This window comes from Lepisosteus platostomus, chromosome 25, assembly GCF_059453375.1.
Source record: "Lepisosteus platostomus isolate fLepPlt1 chromosome 25, fLepPlt1.hap1, whole genome shotgun sequence".
NCBI lineage: Eukaryota > Metazoa > Chordata > Actinopteri > Semionotiformes > Lepisosteidae > Lepisosteus > Lepisosteus platostomus.
The window spans coordinates 6,714,074-6,728,577 of record NC_142635.1 but is presented as its reverse complement, the minus strand read 5'-3'; the positions used below and the strand labels follow the sequence as shown (position 1 = coordinate 6,728,577).

Sequence of the window (14,504 nt, the reverse complement as noted above, 5' to 3'; positions counted from 1 at the left end):
GACACTTTATAAAGTTTGCGGAAAAACTGGGTCTCCTTTTATTCATGGGACTCACAACATTTAGCATAAGTGGAGTTTTTTTTTCCAAGCAAGATGAATTCATTTGTCATGAGGTTCATCTTTAGCAGCAAGAAACTGGTTTTCAAAATAAGCATGTGCCTGAGAATTCACAGTGTTATAACTGCGGTTGTTCTCGTATCATCCAGCTTTAGATAGGATTCGTTTTGAAATGTTTAACAACATTGAGCTTTGAACAACAAAGTATTCCTCAAACTAAATTATAATTGAAGATAAGTAAATTCTAATTATAACTAATTAGTGCTTCTAACTAAATTATATATTGAGTCCATACAGTATTCACACATCCAAACAGGTATTTTACCCCAGAATGATCAAGCTTATCATTACCCTGTGCTTGTTCCTTCCTTTTCAGCAACTAAAAAAAAAGTATAAATTCTTTTAATCTGTTGTGCAATTGTAACTCATGAATACAATTATTTACTAGGCTTAGATAAGATAATTTTAGCACACAGGCACATAAAGAAACATCCTCACAGAAATATACAGTTTTTGAAATCTGGATTACTCCCACTATAACATCACTGCCATTTGTCTGATGCACAGTACAGGTAACACAGATGCAGCTAAACCTAATTAAAAAACACTTCAATTTAAAACTAGAACCTGGGAAAGTCGACAGGCATAATATTTAGGTTTGTTACTGAATGTAGTGCACTAACTTTTCCAAAGCATTATGAATTACAGGAGGTACAATACTCTGCCAAATATTATATGTACAGTATAACACATTAAGGACTTAGCTTTCAAATGAATTAAGAGATGAACTGCTAAGATGTAAGATTTTAAGCAATGTGTTGCCAAGATGCACTGGTCACACTCACAGATAAGTTAAAGGCCAGAAATGTCACACGACTCCTGACCTTGAATGTTCTTATTTTTATAATTATTTCCCTTTATGATTGGTACAGCGGGAAGGCAGCATAAAAAGATAACCTTGGGCAGCTTACTTTCCCTGTGTTTCACAATCTCTTTACCTGAATCGTTCTGTTGCTGTTGAGTCCACTCAACGGGTTTTTAAGATGCACGGTGTGTTCATTTTTTAACATCATTTCAATGTTGTTTCTCCCACTCTGACAAAATCAGCTTTGCTAAAAGGAAAACAAACATTGCCAGAATTCTGTGCCCTTGGACTTTTCTTGAAGAGTACAGTGAACGAGAAAAGAAAAGTAGAGTTTTTATTCTTGCAAAAGGGGGGAAACTTCACTGAAGTTTGACATCTTAAGCCTGCCATCAAGTTTTGTTTTGGAAAATATTTTCAAAATCAGCTACTTTTAGCAAAAAAAAAAGATTTGTTGGCATTGAAGAAAACCACGAACAGAATCTACACAATAATAAAAAGAGAACCGGGAATAGATTAGAGTAATCCATTTCTCTTCATTTTTGGAACATTCTGTCAATGTCAAAAGTTAAAGCTGCAATGATGAGTTTTCTTTTGTGCTGCTCCTGTATTTTTCTACCAGAAATAAAGGAGGGCGTACATTTGCTCAGAAGAATTGACACTTTCAAGTTTCATCCAGAAAAAACAGAACATTTCTCTTCTCTCAGTTTTAGTTTGTTTAGGGTGAGCGACACCGGCCCTTGTGGCAGCTGCAAACACAGCTTATATCAAGTGTAAGGGGTTGGTGTTAAGGGATGATGCTGCTCCTTGGGTGACAAACTTGTTCCTTTTGTAACTGGCGTGCAGCTCTGTGCTGCCACAAAAAAGAATTAACCCTCAAAAAAGACCGTCTGTGATCCTGTTTGCCCTAACAGCTAATCACAGCACATCAAGAGAGAGCTCCCTCCAGTGGTATATGACACTATAAATAACCTTGAAATAATACTTCTGGTGTGGTACATTCTGGCTGCCTTTTAATAATAATTGGTTACACATAAATAGCTCTTTTCTGGACACTCCACTCAAAGCACTACAGGTAATGGGGATCCCCTCCACCACCAGTGTGCAGCCCCACCTGGATGATGCGACGGCAGCCATAGTGCGCCAGAACGCTCACCACACATCAGCTCTCAGTGGGGAGGAGTGATGGAGCCAGTTCATAGATGGAGATTATTAGGAGGCCATGATTGGTAAGGGCCAATGGGAAATTTGACCAGGACACCCGGGTAACACCCCTATTACCTGCTCCTCTCCCTATTCTTTTTGAGAAACACCCATGAGATTTTTAATGACTACAGAGAGTCAGGACCTTGGTTTTACATCTCATGAAGTACCCATCACTATACTGGAGCGTTAGAACCCACACGGACCACCGGGTGAGCGCCCCCTGCTGGCCCCACTTACACCTCTTCCAGTAGCAACCTTAGCTTTCCCAGGAGGTCTCCCATCCAGGTACTGGCCAGGCTCACACCTGCTGAGCTTCAGTGGGCTGCCAGCTGTGAGTTGCAGGGTGATATGCTTTTACACTCTTTAACAGCCAGTAACAGTGTTGATTCAGTCCCAGGGCTTTTTTCCCCACTCTCAATCACTTTCCCGCTACCACACGTTCTGGTCTCTACGGTAATGGTCCTTATTCTTGACTGCTCCTCTCTCGGCGCTTTATTTCCTACTGAAGCACCATTGTTTCAGCAGGACCTGATGTGGGGGTGGCTGTTGGATGGGGGGGGACGTCACTTTGGCAACAGGTTCATATCCTAATGGCCACAGACTGTGCCCTCTCTTTAGTTGTTTCTGGGGCTGGAAAGAAAAGAGAGTTCGACTGCTGAGAACAGAAGGAAAGGAGGGTTGAATTCCTAAAAGTGCCTTTTCAAATCAAGGCCCGCACTTCGCTCGACTCGGAGGCATGCAGCTTTTAGTGTCCACTGAAAGAAAATGAATAAAAATAACCCCGAAAAGAGAACTTGATGTCTCAAAATGAGGAGCGCAATTGGTCACAAATGGCATCATTAGAGGGTCGAACTCTGTTCTGCATGACGGCGTGTTGCTTTTGAAATGCTTAAGAGCAGCAACAATGATAACAGCAAAGATTCAAGGGGAATGTGGCACTAATGCTAAAGAAGGGAGGAAACCTCTCTATGGTTGTCACAGCATGATCGTTCTTTTTAACTCTGGCTCTACAGATGAAAAATACTGACTTGTTTATGCAACTAGCAGTGAAAAGCCCTCTTCAGCCAAGGAATGGACGATTCAAAGCAATTCCTCAGCCGAGATTAACACTCTTGATTTGCATCTCATTAAGCAGCAGTAAACAGCTTCTTGAAAAACCTGACTGCTTTTTTTAAACTTTTTTTTTAACATTGCTGGCCTGCATTTGCCTTGTTTCTGCAGAGAAATACTGCTACAAACACAGAAAGAACCTTATGACTACATCATGTGCTGTACAATTCTGAAATATTCGTTGAATTTTCTGTGTGATTTGAACATCCACCATCGTAACCACTAGTGAGACTGCAAACTGCATTAGGTTGGACCAGAACTGAAATAATCTGCTCATGTAGCTCAGATAGATTTAGACAGATATTAAAAAACAAAAAAGTAATTATGGATATGCTGTTGTCCAAAGCAATTCACATCAACTAGTGTGGGAACAAAGTATCAACAATTGCCTGTTGTTGGTTTAGCGTTTCAACCACAGGACAGATGGGTTTCACTGTCATCCATCACATCTTAAAAACACAAAAAAGTGGAACTTAAAATGCGGCAAAAACAGAAAAGGGCAAAAGTGGCCTTAGAAACTGGAGAGATCGGGTGCAGGCACTGTTTTAATGCAGGCACAGGCAGAATGGAGAATTCGAAGTGTAATACACCGGGAGTCCTAAAAAAAACCTTAATCACTGAATCCATTAACTTTAAAGGCTTCTGTTACAATTGGATATTTGAATGAAACAAAGGAACAAGGAAAGTTAGAAAGTTCTGGCATCGTCCGCTTTTAGTCAAAACCTTCTTTTCAGGCGTGTCTGTTAATGGTTACCAGAATGGAGAACACAGCTAATGACGTTTGTTTAATTATCAATGAATCCTCATTAATGAGTAAGGTGCGTGAGACCACTTCCCATAACCGTGAGCAGCTCAATGTGATTGAATTGCTTGTTTCCTGAAGGTCAGGCCACTGGGCAGGCTCCTTGGTGTTCGCACACCACACCTCAATGCATCCTCCAGCTCCTCTTTCCCCTGCTCAAAGGCACTTCATGAAGGCACTCCTCAGCCTTGCTCCCCCCAGTTCAAAGCCAAAGCCTCACGCTGCCTCACTCACCTTTCGAAACCTTCTTTTTATCTCTTTGAAAACACGAGGCCACCCTGCCTCCCTGTCTTTGTTCCTGGTACCTCAGTGCACGCTCCACCGCCACACAGTCTCAGTACCTCCCTGGGCTGTCCCATATCTCCACGGACACCTGTGAACCCTCAGCCAAACTGATTCCATAACATGCTGCAGCAGAAATACCCACTAGGGGTGGCTGGATACACTCTCTGGTGTATTCTCTGATTTATTCCTAGAGCAATAAATAATATATATATACATTCACATTTTTACTGTGCCTTCCTAGACTCTGCTCTGCAGGCTCTTCTCTCAGGTCTCAGGATGTTAATGGGATTATGAGTTTGGTGGAGTATCATTAAAGAGTTGAAAGAGAGAGCAGGGGGAGGTGACCTCTGGCTGGGGACTGATCTCTGTACCATGTCCAAAACATCAGGCAGTTTGAGCAAAGGCCTTTAATCCTTTCTCGTACCCTTCACCCTCAATCTCATCAACTAGCATGGTGTGTTCCCAAGTAAGAATTAAAGCCTTTCTCGGAGTGATATATAAAAGAAAATATTTTTCTATTTTCGAAAGCTTTGAAAGTTTTCTAAGGCTTAATAAGTTTCGTGGTTATTAACATGGTAATTCCAGGCTCTTAACTAAGCAGAGCCCTTCAGCTGACAGAAATATTTTCACACATGGTTCAGTGGTTGAGCTACTGCAGCACAACTGTGGTTTCAAGACATTGTGGCCTGGTACTGTTTTGTTGGATTCTAAAAAAAATAGAGAAAAAAGAAGACAAACAAAAGATTTCTAACCTCAAGCCACCCTGGTTTTGACAGACCAGGATGTTCCAGATAAGCCTGACATGTTACAGGGAACTCAGGTTTATTACAGGGAACTCTGTTATTACTTTATTGATAGCTTTGCAGCACCAATAGGTGCTAACTTTAACAGCCCTCAATCTGCCTCTGAAAGCTTTCAAAAGGGAGGTTTACGGGGCTTCAACTTTTAACACCAGGCCATCACATCTTCCTTTTACATTTCGTTATCAGATCGGCGCCCACTCATATGGGACAAAGCCACAGGAGTCTGCAAAATCAGCATGGAAATCACAAATAGTTTCATACAAACTCCACGAGCTGTGAATGTGCAAGAAAAAAGGGAGCCAAGTCATTTGTTATCTTATTAATGATCACTCTAATTGCAATTGCAAGTGTTGACTTAGTGCTGCATGGGAGAGCAAGTCACACACGCGTGCAGATGCGCACTCACGGTACAGATGAAGTGTCAGATACTGTATGTGCTATTCCTTTACTACATAAACAGATAGCACAGGGAATGTTACAGATATACCCAATCTAAACAACAGCACAGGAGGCAGGGGAGTCATTCGAATGCAGGCATTAGCTCATTTCAACACCTGCTAGGAACCAGATAAAATGCACCTAAAATACAGTGGGACAGCAGCCTGATACAATCCTGGGCAACAATAGCACGCTTTTATTAACCAACCTCTGGGAATATGCAGATAGCGAGGTAACCTTGAGTACAAACAGCCAAACATTTCTATTGAGATTAATAGATGTCAAGCAGCGTTGTGAGAGGTTATAATTCAATCCAGCAGCTCTGATAACTCTATAAAGTCTGGCAGAAGAAATTACAGCCTGTAAATATTCCCTGTCAGGTTTTATTCGTACTATTATTAAGGTGGCGATTTTTTAGTGTTGAACATTTTACCTCGAAACCTTCTTTTATTTCTTTTTTTAACTTTACATATAAAACTAATATTTTTTGTGTTCTCATCCAAAAGCACTGTTCACATAGTAAGGAACCCACTTCACCCACTGCTGAGGAGCAGATCTCACCTGGGTGAGGAGCAACAGGCATTCTGCATCAGTAGCCCAGGAGCAGAAGGGAGATATTGCTTCACCAATTGAATTAAAGGGTGACTTTAGGGCGAGCACATTGTACAAGCAAGGGCACAGGGGTTAACTACCCTAAACTATCACAAAAGCTGTATTCCCATTGACTTAACCGTATCGGCAAAGGCAAGATCTCTGATGGCTCTTGTTTTTGGGGTCAGTGTTGGCTGAGTAAAAGTCATAAATCCCTGAATGAAAGCCCACTTTTAACTTTGCAAAACTCTTGGACTTCTTGGAGGAATATTATAAAACCGGTCTTACATTGAAATTAGTTTTGTTAATAATCACAAACCTTATTAACCTTATTCAAATTAGGTAATTTTCTGTCAAGCATCTGGGTGTCATTTGGGCAGCTGGATTTTTCTGAAACGCTACCGCGCAAAATGCATATCTGAACCACTCCAAAATTGAAATGGTTCAAAGCATAATATCAGTTTGCTCATTTGAAGCAAGAGGGATAGCCACCACAGAGATCTCAATCATGCTCTGACAACCAAGGAAATTCCACAGATTCCAGCTTAAACCCTCTCAGTTGTAATGTTGTGCTTTTCTTTGCCGATTACGATGTGACCAAGAGGCTCAAGATCATCAGATGCAGCTATCTCCGAGGCCTTTGTCCATGCTTAGTTGAGGCCGTCTTGAATTACAGTCTTTAAAGAAAGGGTGTCCTTATTTGTTTTAGTCGCCCTCTGCTTCACATCGGGGTGAAGCGGCTCGTGTCACCGAACACTTGGCCTCAGCCAGACGGCCCAAGGCAGGGCACGCCCCTCTCAGCATGACACTTTGGCCCTGTCGGACAGCCCCAGCCATTTAACCCCATGCAGGGAGTGGGAGAAGCCGTGAGAGTTGGGGATGAGTGAGAAGGTGTGTGTTTCCGCCCAGCACACCTAGTCAGCACTTGCGGGCTCGGGGGTCGCCGCTGTGCCCCTTCTCCGCAAGGCTCTGCAGTCCCAGAGTCCTCTCCCAGCAGAGCGCCTCTCTAATGCAGCCCTGTCATGTCGGATTCAGCTGTTAATGAAGTGAGTGCAGCACTGCGCGGCTGAGGAGTGGGGAAGCAGTCTCACCATTTTCTGGGCTTTTACAGTAAATCAATTCCCATCATACAGAATAAAACCACTCGCTCTTAAAATGTTGACTCTGGGCTACTAATATAAAGCTTCCACTGCCAATGAAGACTTATTCTTTATGGCAGCATTAAATTTCCATGATTTCACAACCTAAGGCAATACAGGACAGGAAAGTGTTGATGGTCACTAGTATTCCCTGTCTCTCCACATCTTATTGTCCCCCTTCAGATTCTGTCTTTTGCTCACTCTCCCTGTCATTTCCTATTTCCAGCTGCTCCTGCTATTCTCCAATAAAGCCCAATTTCACACCCTTCCATTCCTCCTCCCTGGTTGATATTTCCTCTCTTTATTGGATGTTTTCATTTTTTTTTCAGCTGGATCCTCTACCTATCATTGTGTTGAAGATTGATGAAAGACAGCCCGTATAACATCATTGCTGCTGGTACGCTGAAGGACAGGAGGCAAAGAGAATCTTATTCAAGAGTGGCGAATGCGTAAATAAAATGGTCCAGCGCAAAAGCGAAATGGAAGTGGAGGCGGTGGAGACAGGTCCCAGCAGTAACGCCGGAACATACTCACAACCCCAGCCATCCCTCTCTTTGAGAGCGGAACAACAGGGGATTTGTCAGCGGGAGCTATGTATTACAAGTGCACAAGCCAAGTCAGCTTGTTTGTCTGTACTGCAGTCTGGGGACCCAATTAGCTGCAATTAGGGGATAAAAAACTGGATCAAGGAATGTTTATAGGCTGTCTGATTACTTCTTCTTTCTTGCAAGCATAAACATGTAAGGGATGCTTACCAATGAAAAGGCGGCCAATTGGCCAATCCAGCACTTTAAATTAGGCCCGTGAATACCTAATAGATCTAAGAATGTAATCCAGACATTTCTTGAAAGAAGTGCGGGTGTTGGCTTCAACAACATGGCTAGGTGACTTCGTCTCTGAATCCCACAACCATTTTGCGAAGAGAAGTGCCTCCTGTTCCCGTTTTCTTTGTCAAATTCACTCTGCCGTAGTCAAGCGGTGAAGCGTCACGTACCCAACTTTCATCTTGATGGGAAAGTCTCACTACTTGTCATTAAGGCCCAGAAAGCCAGACGCACTGATTTGCAGCTGACACAGTGCCAACTCAAGCCGAGCAAATAACCTGCCCTGTCAAAACCAGGATATTATCTGCAGGTGTTGAAATTTGAAGGGCTTCCCTTCAGTTTTTTGCATGCTGGAAAAAAAATATGAAATTGTGACAGTGATGTTTCAGTTAAATTAAATGACATTTATTAAATATTTTCAGACGCAATAGCAATATATGACGGCCCACCAATTTTTTTGGTTTTTATTTGAAGAGCTTTGCATTTTCCACATCACATAAGCCAGACAGAACATCTATTCAATCAAAAGGAATGACAGGACAATATAAAAAACAACAAAAAACCTATGAAATCTATTATGGGCTATGGCTCTAGTAACTGCTAGAAAGACAACTCCACTTGAATATTTTACATATATATATTATCTCCACTTATATCTGAAATCCATCTTTGCTGAGCAAGCAACGCCTCATTCTGCATCCTGTATGCAGTATATACCATATGTAAAAACAACTCACATTGTAGCTTTCTTGCACAGAGGCACGACAGGCATTTTGGAGCAACCCACAGAGCAAGAGAAATAAAGCGTAATGTCTAATTGGCATAATGGAGCATCAGATTCCAGATCCAAGCTGTGAGAGTGAGCTCACACTACATGAGGAAGAGAAAGCAGATTTGAAATGCTTTGAGTCCACAAAGCTTACCTCTGCAAGGTGCACCAACCCCTCAGAAATGAATAAATGCATATTTATATAATTATAAATTCAATAAATAAATGTGCTTTTCCCCCATCAGGTTCCCTCAACTACTGAACCTCTAGATCCCACAAGTTGAATTGGATGATTTAAGATGACAAAGTTGAACGACTTGAAAGGACAACATACTGTATTATCAGCTTGTGAAAGAGTGAGTACTTTCCCTGACTGGGGCAAACATGTGCATTTTTTTTTACGGTAGAGTAGGACCAGTACATTTTAAAAGTGGATTTTTATTCTTTACTCAGAAATGAGCTGGTGCTTTGAGCTCAGGTTCTTTTGCAGTGAAACAAGTGTATTGCCAAATGAAAATCAAAATACGCCATAATCAAAAAACAGTGACATTTTCGACAGCACTCCACTGACATTATTATTCATATAATAACATTACTACTGAGATAAAGCAAAGCAGTGGCACACCTAAAGAAAACTTGCCAATTAAATTACCCAATGAAATACTACTCCCACTGCAAGCCATTACAATCATCATTGATTTCTTCAGGATTGCAATAATTGAATAGCTCAACGCAGCTTGGATTGCTCAGAAGGAAATTAAAACTTATGAAGAGCTGCTAAGAGATCTGAGCATTGCTGTTGCTATTGTTCCCCACTTAAAAAAAAAATTGAAAGTTATTCTGGTTTGTCATCTAAAGGCTGGGTGAAGGATTTCACAGACAGAGTTGGGCTTGCTAGCAGCACTGAGCTGTTAAATGTTAACCTTGGTAAAAGTGATCACCTGATGGGCTCAACAGTGTATGATCACAGGCAATATCACCTGGGCATAACAGTGGCAGATAAATTCCTAACTACATAAACACTCCCTTTCTAACTCACACCAGCCACTCTTTGTTTTAGTCTCACACCTGTCTCTGTCCCCACCCTCCTCCTCTATAATGTCTGTCCTATTCCTTCCTGTTTCCAAAACTCCTGCATTGAAGCCATTAAAGAATACTCTTCCTCTCTTTTATTAACTACTTCAAGATTTTCAGCCAAAAACCTTCAACGGGAAAACTGAGTCTTCATTTTCTGATTAGTAACCTTTTAGAGGTTCTAAGAGATAATACATGAAGTAAAATATTTTTTAATACCTTTTTCCTAAAGGAAATTTAGCTAGAGGTTGCTTGAAGTTAAAAGTTTAAAAAGTTATCCTACTTGTCGAAGTATTTGCTTTCTAAGATTTCAATTTTCCTGGGTGAAGAATGAAGGCAGAGACGGACACTGAAGTTGATTGCTTTCACATTAATAACGGCAGTAATTCCCAACCCTCTTTAAAAATTAAAGAGCTCTTTCGAGCTACAGTCAGTTTAACCCAAGCTGTACTGACAGCTGATGCTTTGTCTATGCTTATTGTACATAAGTGATGTAAGCAATAAAGATCAACTACCCATCTCCCATCACCATGTGAGACAGACACAATGTCTCAAGGCCTTAACCATGTCCACACTGCTCTGGCCAGGAACAATTTCCTCATCTATGACCACTCACACATACAGTATATGATCCTTACCAAAGTCTTGAGAGGCAGAGAGTGAAGGGGGATGAGAGTGGGGGAGTTCTACAAAAGCAGGATTAAAAAGGGTTTATTTCAAGGAGATAATGAAAGGTACAGTATGTTAGCCAATCTATATCAGCTACTAATGCACTTCACTGGGCGTGACACAGTGAGGGGTGAATTCTTTTTGTCTAGATGTTTATATCTTGCTCTGCTCGATCTCTCTTTCACTTTGCAAACCACGGTTTATCACTCAAAGGGATGTGTCTCCTATCCAAAAGCCACCATACAAATATGTAATAAGGATAGGACCATGAAACTATTTTTGAATATATATGCGTTTTGTAGCACAGAAGCATGCAAAGTACAGTAACTCCTGCCATGCTGCTACGTTTAACTGACAGTTTTGGTTGCAGAGCCCACAAAATGTTTCCAGGATCCCCTTAGCATGTGCAACACACTGTAGAATGAAATACAACATTTGATTACCTACTGTACATCTCAAACACCGTATCGATAAGAGAATTGTGAGAATTGCCATGATCATTTGCCTTTCCTCTCCTATTCCTTTAATTTAACCTCTGTGAACCCTAATTAATTAGCAGATGTAGCTGTTCAGTTCAGCAATGCAGGTTCTGTGCTCCTGCTTTGGGTTCACAGGAGTACCCAGCATTAATTGACTGTGAAGGAATTCTTAATGGGGTGGTAATTTAATATTATTGGATGCTCCAAAGTGTAAACATGTATCTGTGAGGCAGCTGCTTAATTGTGTGCAAGCCTGTCTAACCTGACAGCAAGAGTGATTGATCAGAAGACCGACAAGTTCAGTTTTTCTTTGCAAAAACATTTTGCTTTTGCCTAAAAAACAAATGTTTAAACCAGCGCAGCTGGGAGATAGCTAAACTAACACCTTTCTTTCAACTTGATCACATACAAATTGAGTCGCTGAGCGAAGGCGTGAGGAAATTAATTAAAACAAGAATCATCCTGTGTTCTTCTGGTGGAGTTTAAACAGTCATTTGCATGTTGCTGATGGGGAATGTTTGGTTTATTAAAATGGTTTCAGTTTCTAATTAAAAACAGCATTTAGCCATGTTCATTTTACACTGCACATTTGCTTAGTTTATCAACTTTGAATCTTTTTTCAACTTTTCTCAAAAGTTATTAAAGGCCACATGCCAACAACTTTCAAAATCAAGGTTATGTTCCAGATGTTGCTCGAGTATTTTGATGAATAACTTGATTCATCTATGAATATTATTGTAATGTACTGTAGAGTCTGGGGCCTTTGTACCTAACAAAACAATAACAGCAAATATTTGTTTGGGTGAGCATATCCAAGGATCCAAGGATAGCAATGAATTGTAAACTTTCAGGCAATGGTCTTGACCGGAATGTTTTCCAATTGGAACATTTCCCATAAATTTTCAGATGAAGATTGCAAAATAAGCTTATATCTGATTAAGCTGTTGCTGGCTTGTAGTAAGATACTGCTTGTGTAATCTTTTATTCTCATTATCTACCTGGCTAGGCTCATGCGTATGAAACGCCACACACTATATTAGACATGTTAGAAGGTGTTAGCAGCAAAGAAGTAGAGATCTTTTTATCCTCTGCTCAGAGGATGATAACTGATAGACTTAAGTAGTTTTTCTTTTTATTTACCCATTGCTATTTATGGATACCTGTAAAACAAACTGTGAGAAATGTAAGACATTTTTATGAGCTGTTTTCATAGAAAAGGCTATGTTTGATTTTCAATCCAATTAGAAATTTCTTGGGAAATGTGTAAAAATTAGAGGAAAATGATGTTTTTTAATTCAAAACCTGTTCTTTAAATTGATCAAACCCTCCAACCATTCTGTACTGGTAACACATCCTGTATGGTTATGTAAAGAAACTCTGTCAGTCTCATCCTCTCTTAACAATCAAAAACCTATAGCATCAGCCACAGCAGTTTCCTTCACAGCATTTTTTTCATTTTTAATTCTTTTCTAAAATTCTGGCTTCTTTATAAGATCTGGATGTCCATCCAGAGCAATTAACAGATTTCTAGGCATTGTGCATATCTCTGTCCAAGTTTTCTGCAACAAAGTTGCCAACTGTGGCCTTAATACTTTATCACTTGAGACGTATCTGTTTCCTGCCATTATAGAACAGTTGTTCCCTCTGTAAATGGCTGCTGTGGGCATGCTTCAGGACCAGTCATAATGGGATCTTCTTCTTTTGCAGAAACCGTGAAGGCCATGATTGAAAGACAGGAGTGAGGAAGTTAACTGCGCACAATCAGAGGCATGTCTGGGACAGAAGCCCAGAATCTTTGGCTCTCAGCGTTAAAGGAAGTAATCAGAAACAAACTTTAAAGGAAAGGGTCACTGCTGTAAAGCTACCTTATCTGTTGCCTTTAGTAGCCTAAGCACAAGTCACAAGCAGGTCTCTTGCAGCACGGATAGAGCCACTTGACAGCTAGCTGTCTCTTGACTGAAATCATGACATTGCACCGTTTGTCACAGCGAGCTTCAGCCTGTGAGCTCTCCAAAGAATCCTCGTGCTTTAAAAAAAAAAAAAATGCAACCATGCATTTTTACACAACAGAAAGATCAAGCCATAAAACACGAACACTGCAAATAAAACAGTTACACACTGAAGGAGAGTAGGTGAGGGCTCCCCTCTTCAGGAGACCAGGAAGAGAAATCCGAGTCCAGGCTACAGTGGTGAAGCAATCTCCAGGCCTTCGTTTCAGCACAATCACATGAGAGGAAGAAAAAACGTTTCTCTTTTTCTGTCTCTGTCAGTTTTCCCTGGCAAGGCTCTCTTTGCTGCCAGATAACAGAAGTTACAATTCTAGGAGTTCCTCCTCACCCAGCGACTGGATAACCTTCCATTCTTCACTTTCTAATGAAAAATACTGTTTTCTTTCATAAATTGTAGCTGCCTTCGGTTTACCATTAACGAGTCAGAATGTCAGAAGGACATATTGTTAACAAAAGAAGTGTTTTAAACACAAACAACTTTTTGCAGATGCAAGGTCAGGGGTGCTTGGAATCACCACTAGGTTACATAAAAAGTTTAGGCATAAGATTATTATGATTATTATGTTATGACTACAGTGATTTTGAGATTATAATGGTGGTACAGTGTTATATTAAAGATTGCACTACAATTACACTATTTAATTACATTATCCTATTTTTTTTTCCAGATAGATTTCTTCCTGACATTGTTAACACATTCCATACTGAAAGGACAGGTTTCAGTTTTATTAAAAGTTGATAGTCTTAGAGTAGGTTCTTTTTCCAGTAGCGGTTAATGGGAACGACATCACTAACACTAACATCACTAAAATCTGCTGCACTCTGAGACAGGCACTGAGCCAGAAGAGTTTGATTAGTGAGGTTAAGACACATTTTGATAGAACTCTGCAGAGAATCTCCCACTACAGATGCCAAATTATATTTGATCACATAGAAAACTGGACTGACAGTTTTTGAGTTGCAACCATTAAACTGTTAAGATTTCGTGATTTGTGAAAGTTGCTCTAAGACGCCAGAATGCTGGCATGCTGTCCAGGGTGTATCCTGCCTTGTGACTGATTCTAGCCAGGATAAGCCCCGGTACCCTCACGACTCTGAATAGCATAAAAAAGCAGATGGAAAATGGATGGTTTTAAGGGTGCTTTTTAAACACATAAATTTAAATGTAAATGTAAGGAACTCCTGTTGTGCCAGTCTGTCTGTGGGGGAGAGATGCCAAAGGGGTGCCACTGAGTCACTCTCTCCTGTGTGCACCGCCCTTGTGAGCACATGTAGGGGCAGTCCCCGAGGAGCAGCCAGGACAAGGAGAGCCGGAGAAAGCCTTAGAGAGATCAGAATCCACTCATCTCTTTCCTTGAAACCAGTGAAATTACAGAACACAATTTCC

General features: G+C 40.8%; 1 protein-coding gene across 7 annotated transcripts in view; it reads right to left on the bottom strand.

Annotated features, from left to right (window-relative positions):
* LOC148640985 (nectin 1b-like) overlaps nt 1-14,504 on the bottom strand; it is a 192,166-nt gene that overhangs the window by 96,595 nt on the left and 81,067 nt on the right. The gene's annotated exons all lie outside the window — the stretch shown is intronic.